The 9792-nt window shown below is 44.7% G+C and overlaps 1 long non-coding RNA gene across 2 annotated transcripts; it reads left to right on the top strand.

Moving 5' to 3' along the window:
- The first annotated feature begins 6802 nt into the window (after positions 1-6802).
- Positions 6803-8969, top strand: LOC311066618. Of its 2 annotated transcripts, XR_014603113.1 has the most exons (4): positions 6803-7607; positions 7738-7859; positions 8432-8623; positions 8739-8969. It is a non-coding gene; the product is annotated as an uncharacterized lncRNA (long non-coding RNA). The 2 variants fall into 2 exon arrangements; XR_014603114.1 differs by having other exon boundaries at positions 7738-8623.
- Positions 8970-9792: the final 823 nt, after the last annotated feature.

The raw sequence follows: 9792 nt of genomic DNA, 5'->3' as shown, positions 1-9792 counted from the left end.
CGGGATTTTTACAGGTTGTGTGTGAACGCACTCTCTGATTCCGGAAAATCACTGGCAGTGTGAATGAACCAAAATCAAACGAACCCGGGTCAAATCCCGGGTCACTTTATCCGTGTATTTTTTCGGAATCTCTGTGTGAAAGGGGCTATACATTATTACAATAGATATATAGATAGATAGACAATTTATTATAAAAGCATAAATCTAGCTTACACATTTACCCAAATTATCATACACCTGTTTAACCGAAGTTAATTTTGGTTGGGTTTCTCCATCCCCAATGTCACTTCTATGTGTTTTACAGCCCTGACGAGAACGTCGGTCTCCTCGGCTATGAACCGCTCCTGGCGTGCACCTGGCAAATCTGCCGTTATAATAGCAATCCGCAATAGAACAAGCGTGCCTGCTCTTAAAGGGAATGTGAGATGTTGCTCTGATTGGTTTATTTCACGTTACGCCCAAACCACACCTATGAATAATGAAGCTACTTCAGACCAACCCATTTTAGATTTGCGTCGGGCACAAGAGTAATTTATCCCACCGGTATAAAAGCAAACGGCGCCCAAGACCCGCCCACAAAGTTACTTGCGTTTCGTGCTTGATACTTGCGTTTCAGAACGTTAAAATAGGGCCCTGTGGCAGTTAGTGCAGCAAGTAGATTCTTGAACCAGAAGAGGCATTTTCTCTCTTATCCTGGCAGTTTTCCTTTCCCCAGAATGTAAGCTGGTCGGGTAAAAGAATTCTTGGTTTTTGTAGTAATCCAAATTTTGTCGTTTGAGCACTGTGCTGATTTGCTGAAGTCAAAATTAGGTGTTAAAAGGAAATAAAATATAAAAATATAGGAGATAAAATATAAAAGCGATAGAGCAAAGCGCGGAGCAGTAAGCAAGAGCATCCAAACAGTAGCTGAGCAGGAAGCTACTAAAATGCTCTCCACTCCCGTCAGAGCACAGGTTTTTTCCCTAGCAGCTCTTTCCTCACCAGAGGACGAAAGAGACACGACTTTGCTCTGTCCCGTCAGGGCTCTCAGAGTGTATCTAGAGCGTTCTGCCTCGTTCTGCCTCTGCTCAAAGCAGAGATTATCGCGATGGATAGTTGACGCTATAGCACTAACTTATGAGTCTAAGGGCCTTCACTGTCCCTTAGGCATCAGAGCTCATTCCACAAGAGGCAGAGTCTTGGGCTTGGTCAGTTGGAATACCCATCGAGGCCGGCTGGGCCTCGCCGTCCACATTTATCAGGTTTTATAACCAACAATCCCTGCTCTGCATTCCAGGGTACTTTCTGTATGAAATGTGTAAGCACAAAACCCCCATAAAACGTGGGCCCGATATTATCCGGTCCTGTTTTACACAAACTATAGTTCATATATATTAGGCCCACTTCTCCTTTTTCCCTTATGAAGCCCGTCACTTATTGGGATTCATAATTTACTCTTAAGGCTTCAGGCATCTTGCCTCAGGCTAATATTAGAGCAAAGTTAAGCACGCACGGCACTTTGAAGGGGGTTCCCATAGCGTAAGCTACTTATGCAATAGGAGACACCTCTCGAAAGGGAACGTCTCGGTTACTAACGTAACCTCGGTTCCCTGAGATGAGGGAACAAGTTTTGCGTAACTTGCCGTGCTTGTGCTTTGGTCAAGTATCGCTTCAGTCGATTTAACCTAAAGACTCTGACGGACGATGGGCTAAATTTATAGCCTCTGGCCACGCCCATCTTGGCGGGCTCTGACGTGTCAGGGCACAAATTGCCCTGATTGGACTACGCGTCTGAACCGCCCGGCATAGGTTCATGCAGTTGCTGCAGCACAGCCAATGACCGTGCTCGCCGCTCATCTGTGTGTGCTGTGCAGCTACACTGCGTTTTTAAAAAATGGCTTCAATATTCTTGAGAAAAGGAGTTTTCCTATAGCGTAAGCTACTTACGCAGTACTCGTTTTCTCATCTCAGGGAACCGAGGTGAAGGTAAAGGGGCTCACACCCCTTCTAGAATCTGAGACTTCGCACCAGAGGCCCGTGTTCGAATCCCGTCTCTGGCGGCAGATATAAATTATGCTGTTCTCTTCTCGGAGTTCGCGGTCAGCTTATGTCAAATCATAAGGCCCTTTCACACGGCGCGATGATCCCGGCAAATTGCCGGGAAATTGCCAGAACGCCTTCTGTGTGAACGCAAACACGACTCGGGATTGATGCCGGCATCGATGCCGGTTTGGGGACCTAGTAACATTGCCGTGTTCAGTCCCGGAACGAGCGCTGTGTGAACAAAAGCCGTAATAATGCTGTGTCATAGTGATGATGCTGAAGCTTTGGATCGTTCACCAGCTAGTGAAACGGTACGTAATGCGCAAGTTTATGAACGAATCAGAGAAAAAATGTGTGGTTTCCCGAGACAGATATCGCAGCTCATAAGCAAACTTAAGACGCTGCTGGGACATTACAAGTTACATTGATGTCACGTGTCTTTACGGGATTTTTACAGGTTGTGTGTGTGAACGCACTCTCTGATTCTGGAAAATCACTGGCAGTGTGAATGAACCAAAATCAAACGAACCCGGGTCAAATCCCGGGTCACTTTATCCGTGTATTTTCCGGAATCTCTGTGTGAAAGGGGCTATACATTATTACAATAGATCGATAGATAGACAATTTATTATAAAAGCATAAATCTAGCTTACACATTTACCCAAATTATCATACACCTGTTTAACCGAAGTTAATTTTGGTTGGGTTTCTCCATCCCCAATGTCACTTCTATGTGTTTTACGGCCCTGACGAGAACGTCGGTCTCCTCGGCTATGAACCGCTCCTGGCGTGCACCTGGCAAATCTGCCGTTATAATAGCAATCCGCCATAGAACAAGCGTGCCTGCTCTTAAAGGGAATGTGAGATGTTGCTCTGATTGGTTTATTTCACGTTACGCCCAAACCACACCTATGAATAATGAAGCTACTTCAGACCAACCCATTTTAGGTTTGCGTCGGGCACAAGAGTAATTTATCCCGCCGGTATAATAGCAACAGCGCCCAAGACCCGCCCACAAAGTTACTTGCGTTTCGTGCTTGATACTTGCGTTTCAGAACGTTAAAATAGGGCCCTGTGGCAGTTAGTGCAGCAAGTAGATTCTTGAACCAGAAGAGGCATTTTCTCTCTTATCCTTATGAGTGTAGGCAGTTTTCCTTTCCCCAGAATGTAAGCTGGTCGGGTAAAAGAATTCTTGGTTTTTGTAGTAATCCAAATTTTGTCGTTTGAGCACTGTCCTGATTTGCTTAGGTCAAAATTAGGTGTTAAAAGGAAATAAAATATAAAAATATAGGAGATAAAATATAAAAGCGATAGAGCAAAGCGCGGAGCAGTAAGCAAGAGCATCCAAACAGTAGCTGATCAGGAAGCTACTAAAATGCTCTCCACTCCCGTCAGAGCACAGGTTTTTTCCCTAGCAGCTCTTTCCTCACCAGAGGACGAAAGAGACACGACTTTGCTCTGTCCCGTCAGGGCTCTCAGAGTGTATCTAGAGCGTTCTGCCTCGTTCTGCCTCTGCTCAAAGCAGAGATTATCGCGATGGATAGTTGACGCTATAGCACTAACTTATGAGTCTAAGGGCCTTCACTGTCCCTTAGGCATCAGAGCTCATTCCACAAGAGGCAGAGTCTTGGGCTTGGTCAGTTGGAATACCCATCGAGGCCGGCTGGGCCTCGCCGTCCACATTTATCAGGTTTTATAACCAACAATCCCTGCTCTGCATTCCAGGGTACTTTCTGTATGAAATGTGTAAGCACAACACCCCCATAAAACGTGGGCCCGATATTATCCGGTCCTGTTTTACACAAACTATAGTTCATATATATTAGGCCCACTCCTCCTTTTTCCCTTATGAAGCCCGTCACTTATTGGGATTCATAATTTACTCTTAAGGCTTCAGGCATCTTGCCTCAGGCTAATATTAGAGCAAAGTTAAGCACGCACGGCACTTTGAAGGGGGTTCCCATAGCGTAAGCTACTTACGCAATAGGAGACACCTCTCGAAAGGGAACGTCTCGGTTACTAACGTAACCTCGGTTCCCTGAGATGAGGGAACAAGTTTTGCGTAACTTGCCGTGCTTGTGCTTTGGTCAAGGATCGCTTCAGTCGATTTAACCTAAAGACTCTGACGGACGATGGGCTCAATTTATAGCCTCTGGCCACGCCCATCTTGGCGGGCTCTGACGTGTCAGGGCACAAATTGCCCTGATTGGACTACGCGTCTGAACCGCCCGGCATAGGTTCGTGCAGTTGCTGCAGCACAGCCAATGACCGTGCTCGCCGCTCATCTTTGTGTGCTGTGCAGCTACACTGCGTTTTTAAAAAATGGCTTCAATATTCTCGAGAAAAGGAGTTTTCCCATAGCGTAAGCTACTTACGCAGTACTCGTTTTCTCATCTCAGGGAACCGAGGTGAAGGTAAAGGGGCTCACACCCCTTCTAGAATCCGAGACTTCGCACCAGAGGCCCGTGTTCGAATCCCGTCTCTGGCGGCAGATATAAATTATGCTGATCTCTTCTCGGAGTTCGCGGTCAGCTTATGTCAAATCATAAGGCCCTTTCACACAGCGCGATGATCCCGGCAAATTGCCGGGAAATTGCCAGAACGCCTTCTGTGTGAACGCAAACACGACTCGGGATTGATGCCGGCATCGATGCCGGTTTGGGGACCTAGTAACATTGCCGTGTTCAGTCCCGGAACGAGCGCTGTGTGAACAAAAGCCGTAATAATGCTGTGTCATAGTGATGATGCTGAAGCTGGGATCGTTCACCAGCTAGTGAAACGGTACGTAATGCGCAAGTTTATGATCGAATCAGAGAAAAAATGTGTGGTTTCCCGAGACAGAAATCGCAGCTCATAAGCAAACTTAAGACGCTGCTGGGACATTACAAGTTACATTGATGTCACGTGTCTTTACGGGATTTTTACAGGTTGTGTGTGAACGCACTCTCTGATTCTGGAAAATCACTGGCAGTGTGAATGAACCAAAATCAAACGAACCCGGGTCACTTTATCCGTGTATTTTCCGGAATCTCTGTGTGAAAGGGGCTATACATTATTACAATAGATAGATAGATAGACAATTTATTATAAAAGCATAAATCTAGCTTACACATTTACCCAAATTATCATACACCTGTTTAACCGAAGTTAATTTTGGTTGGGTTTCTCCATCCCCAATGTCACTTCTATGTGTTTTACGGCCCTGACGAGAACGTCGGTCTCCTCGGCTATGAACCGCTCCTGGCGTGCACCTGGCAAATCTGCCGTTATAATAGCAATCCGCCATAGAACAAGCGTGCCTGCTCTTAAAGGGAATGTGAGATGTTGCTCTGATTGGTTTATTTCACGTTACGCCCAAACCACACCTATGAATAATGAAGCTACTTCAGACCAACCCATTTTAGATTTGCGTCGGGCACAAGAGTAATTTATCCCGCCGGTATAATAGCAACAGCGCCCAAGACCCGCCCACAAAGTTACTTGCGTTTCGTGCTTGATACTTGCATTTCAGAACGTTAAAATAGGGCCCTGTGGCAGTTAGTGCAGCAAGTAGATTCTTGAACCAGAAGAGGCATTTTCTCTCTTATCCTTATGAGTGTAGGCAGTTTTCCTTTCCCCAGAATGTAAGCTGGTCGGGTAAAAGAATTCTTGGTTTTTGTAGTAATCCAAATTTTGTCGTTTGAGCACTGTGCTGATTTGCTGAAGTCAAAATTAGGTGTTAAAAGGAAATAAAATATAAAAATATAGGAGATAAAATATAAAAGCGATAGAGCAAAGCGCGGAGCAGTAAGCAAGAGCATCCAAACAGTAGCTGAGCAGGAAGCTACTAAAATGCTCTCCACTCCCGTCAGAGCACAGGTTTTTTCCCTAGCAGCTCTTTCCTCACCAGAGGACGAAAGAGACACGACTTTGCTCTGTCCCGTCAGGGCTCTCAGAGTGTATCTAGAGCGTTCTGCCTCGTTCTGCCTCTGCTCAAAGCAGAGATTATCGCGATGGATAGTTGACGCTATAGCACTAACTTATGAGTCTAAGGGCCTTCACTGTCCCTTAGGCATCAGAGCTCATTCCACAAGAGGCAGAGTCTTGGGCTTGGTCAGTTGGAATACCCATCGAGGCCGGCTGGGCCTCGCCGTCCACATTTATCAGGTTTTATAACCAACAATCCCTGCTCTGCATTCCAGGGTACTTTCTGTATGAAATGTGTAAGCACAAAACCCCCATAAAACGTGGGCCCGATATTATCCGGCCCTGTTTTACACAAACTATAGTTCATATATATTAGGCCCACTCCTCCTTTTTCCCTTATGAAGCCCGTCACTTATTGGGATTCATAATTTACTCTTAAGGCTTCAGGCATCTTGCCTCAGGCTAATATTAGAGCAAAGTTAAGCACGCACGGCACTTTGAAGGGGGTTCCCATAGCGTAAGCTACTTACGCAATAGGAGACACCTCTCGAAAGGGAACGTCTCGGTTACTAACGTAACCTCGGTTCCCTGAGATGAGGGAACAAGTTTTGCGTAACTTGCCGTGCTTGTGCTTTGGTCAAGGATCGCTTCAGTCGATTTAACCTAAAGACTCTGACGGACGATGGGCTCAATTTATAGCCTCTGGCCACGCCCATCTTGGCGGGCTCTGACGTGTCAGGGCACAAATTGCCCTGATTGGACTACGCGTCTGAACCACCCGGCATAGGTTCGTGCAGTTGCTGCAGCACAGCCAATGACCGTGCTCGCCACTCATCTGTGTGTGCTGTGCAGCTACACTGCGTTTTTAAAAAATGGCTTCAATATTCTCGAGAAAAGGAGTTTTCCCATAGCGTAAGCTACTTACGCAGTACTCGTTTTCTCATCTCAGGGAACCGAGGTTATGTTAGTAACCGAGACGTTTTCGTGCCTGTTTCAACAAGGGGTCGTCCGTTAATGCCTGGCTCTTTCAATCCACTAATGTAATTGAAAGCTTCCATTAAGAAGTCCATTAAAGCAACACTATGGAACTTTTCCTCTGCGGTCGCCCTACAGGTTGGAAGCGGAATTGTTCATTACTGCTGTCGTATAAAAAAAAAAAAAATTGTAGCCTGTCACACGCATGCTCGCTGTTTATCTAGCACCGGCTTTGGAATGAACGATATCCACAGACAAGGTAGAGTATGTTGCATGATTTCATGAAAGTATGATGTATTGCAACATCAGAAACGAAGAAAAACTAAATAATGACTAATGTAACGCTTGACGTAAAGCAAGTCAAATTTGTATGTCTCACTAAAACTACAGAAACGCGACCTGATCTGGCAATCTTACATAGTGTGGTTATAGCAGATAAAGGACCGCAAAGCGGAGGCATAAGTGCCTTTCACCCTGTTACGACTTGATGAACTGTGTTGCTTTAAGTTTTCATTAACAGGCCTCAGGGGACTTTTAAATCTCCTGGCGACGGGATTTCTGGAATTCATCAAATCAAAAAGGTGGTCGAATGTCTCCAGGAATTTATATGTTGGCTCACAGCCAGCAAACTGGGGGAGCTGCAGGTGTCGCTCGCAGAACTGGAGGGCATCCGCCACACTGGCGCTTAGGGTCTGTGCAGCAAGGTTTACCTTCATGTTTTTACTTTGCCAATCTATATGAGCTGATCTCAATTTGTTGCCTAGATGTAGCCCTTCGTCCTTTTGCAGTCGGTGTAAAGACTTGATGTATTCCCATTTTATGCTCTTTCCACAGGGATCTACAATAATGCCACAGGACCCCAAGGTGATGCGTACCAGCTTTAGCATATGACAGATATCTAAGATGGCATGGATCCTTCTGTGGCTGTGCGATGGGTCTGGGAAACTGGGGTTCAGGTTTGTGAAATGCAAGTCTGCTCCAAAGGTCCTTGAGCATGGAAAAATGTGTTGATGGACCATCACACGTCAGGGATTCCACCCTCACTCCCACATCTGACAATTTATGGATGCATTGCAGCACCAGAGTAGCCCTCTCTGACCCAGTCATTCCTTGTGTTAAAAAATATGCCACTGGAGCTTTCCAGTGGTCATGGATGCAGACAACCATCAATACTAGTCCCTCTGTTGCCATTGGTATGCCTTCATTTGTTATTTTTGTGCCAATGTCTACATAACCAGTCATTCTTTTGCCATCCCACTCAATGTGCTTCATAATGGACATTTCATCCATCATTAGTGCACAGAGCGTCTCCTGTCCCTTGGTCTGTGCTGCTGATGATTTAGCTTGGAGGGAGGTAAGTACTTCTTCACTGAATCCAGGATACCCTCCAGTGCTGCTGTACCATCTTCTTATTGTTGAAGGTCTCCCTGACATGCTTGTAGGCCTTAGCTGAATAGAATTGCAGTGTAAGTGCAAATGACTTAAGGGCTCGCTGATATTTTGTGTTACCACATTTTTCTCTCTTCAGGATTCAGGGTGCTTTAGTCAGCCTTTTGGTGAGGGTCTTTGGACTGGCAAAGCAGTAGCTGTGCTCATTTGTTGTGGGAGCCTGAAGAGGATTATCAGTTGTGGTGTCAGAGGTGTCCTCACTGCTGTCCAACACTGCCTGTGTGTCCCTTAATACAGTTAAGGGTCTGTTGGTCTATTCCTCGAAAACAAGGTTTGTGTTCCTCTTGTATTAGAATATTATATTGACAATAAGCTTTCTCTGATATTACCAAAAATGTTTTAATCTAATCTACTTTACCAAGCAATTATCTGTCTACCTTTTGCAGATGTGGAAGGAAACTGAATATTGATGGCACAGCATCTGAGAAAAGCCTGACTGTCTGTCCTGTCCTATCGAAACACTCAGCAGTGAAGTGATCAGAACATACGCGGGAGTAAGCAGATGGCCTGAAGTTTTGCCCCCTGAGCTTTACAACCCATTCTCTACTCATGACAGGATCTTTTGGAAATCTACAAAGTTGTACACAAAAAGCCAGATAAAGTTTTTATTTACACAACATTAAGCACATGGTTTGTTTTTGAAAATCACTTGATTAGAGCTGTAACATTTCAAATGGCAGATAAACAATTTTAGCAGTCAAATAAAACAATGAAAGATTTGTCACTGTAGAAATATTCCTTGAGTATGAGTGTACTTAAAATATAGCTCTTTCTGATTGTGTTTTAAAGATCAGTAGTTTGTTCAAATAAAGTTTGATTAGTTAGCAAGCACATGTTCAGGAAATGCATAATACAAATTGTATGGGTTAATCTATCAGCCAACTGCGGTTGCGGCAAGATGGCGTGTTGATTAGTCACTCGCTTTATAGTCGGAAGAAAAATTGTCCCAAATTTACGTTATTAAAGACACTCTAATATAAAAAGTTCAATGAAGTATGATCAAACCTGCTAGACTGATTTTTAAAGACGGGGTCAGTGAAAGAAAGCAAGCAGCGATGAGTGTTAAGGAAGCAAAGATTCAAGAGCAATCTACTGTTCACGATTACACTATGGAAGTTAGCACAATCAGCAAAAGAAAAGACAATGTTCCAACAACTCCGAGCAAGATTCCAGCCAGTAAGAAGAGCAAAACTTCTTTAAAAGAAGCTGAGGTCTCTAACTTGACCATATTGGAAGCCATTCAAAGTTTGGAAAAGAACTTTAATGAGCAACTGTCGCAACTTCGAGAGCAAGCTAAACAAACGAGCACCATGGTTGCTAGCCTTGCTAAAGCTGTGCAATTCAATGCAGAAGAAATTAAGGAATGCAAAGGGAAAATCAATGAGCTGGAAAGATGCAACGATCGTCTGTCCAAAGAAAACGTCGAGCTTAAAGAAAGAA

The sequence above is a fragment of the Abramis brama genome (assembly GCF_963993115.1).
Source record: "Abramis brama genome assembly, chromosome: 1".
Lineage (NCBI taxonomy): Eukaryota > Metazoa > Chordata > Actinopteri > Cypriniformes > Leuciscidae > Abramis > Abramis brama.
The sequence above is the reverse complement of the archived record's forward strand: the minus strand, read 5'-3'. Positions and strand labels throughout refer to the sequence as shown.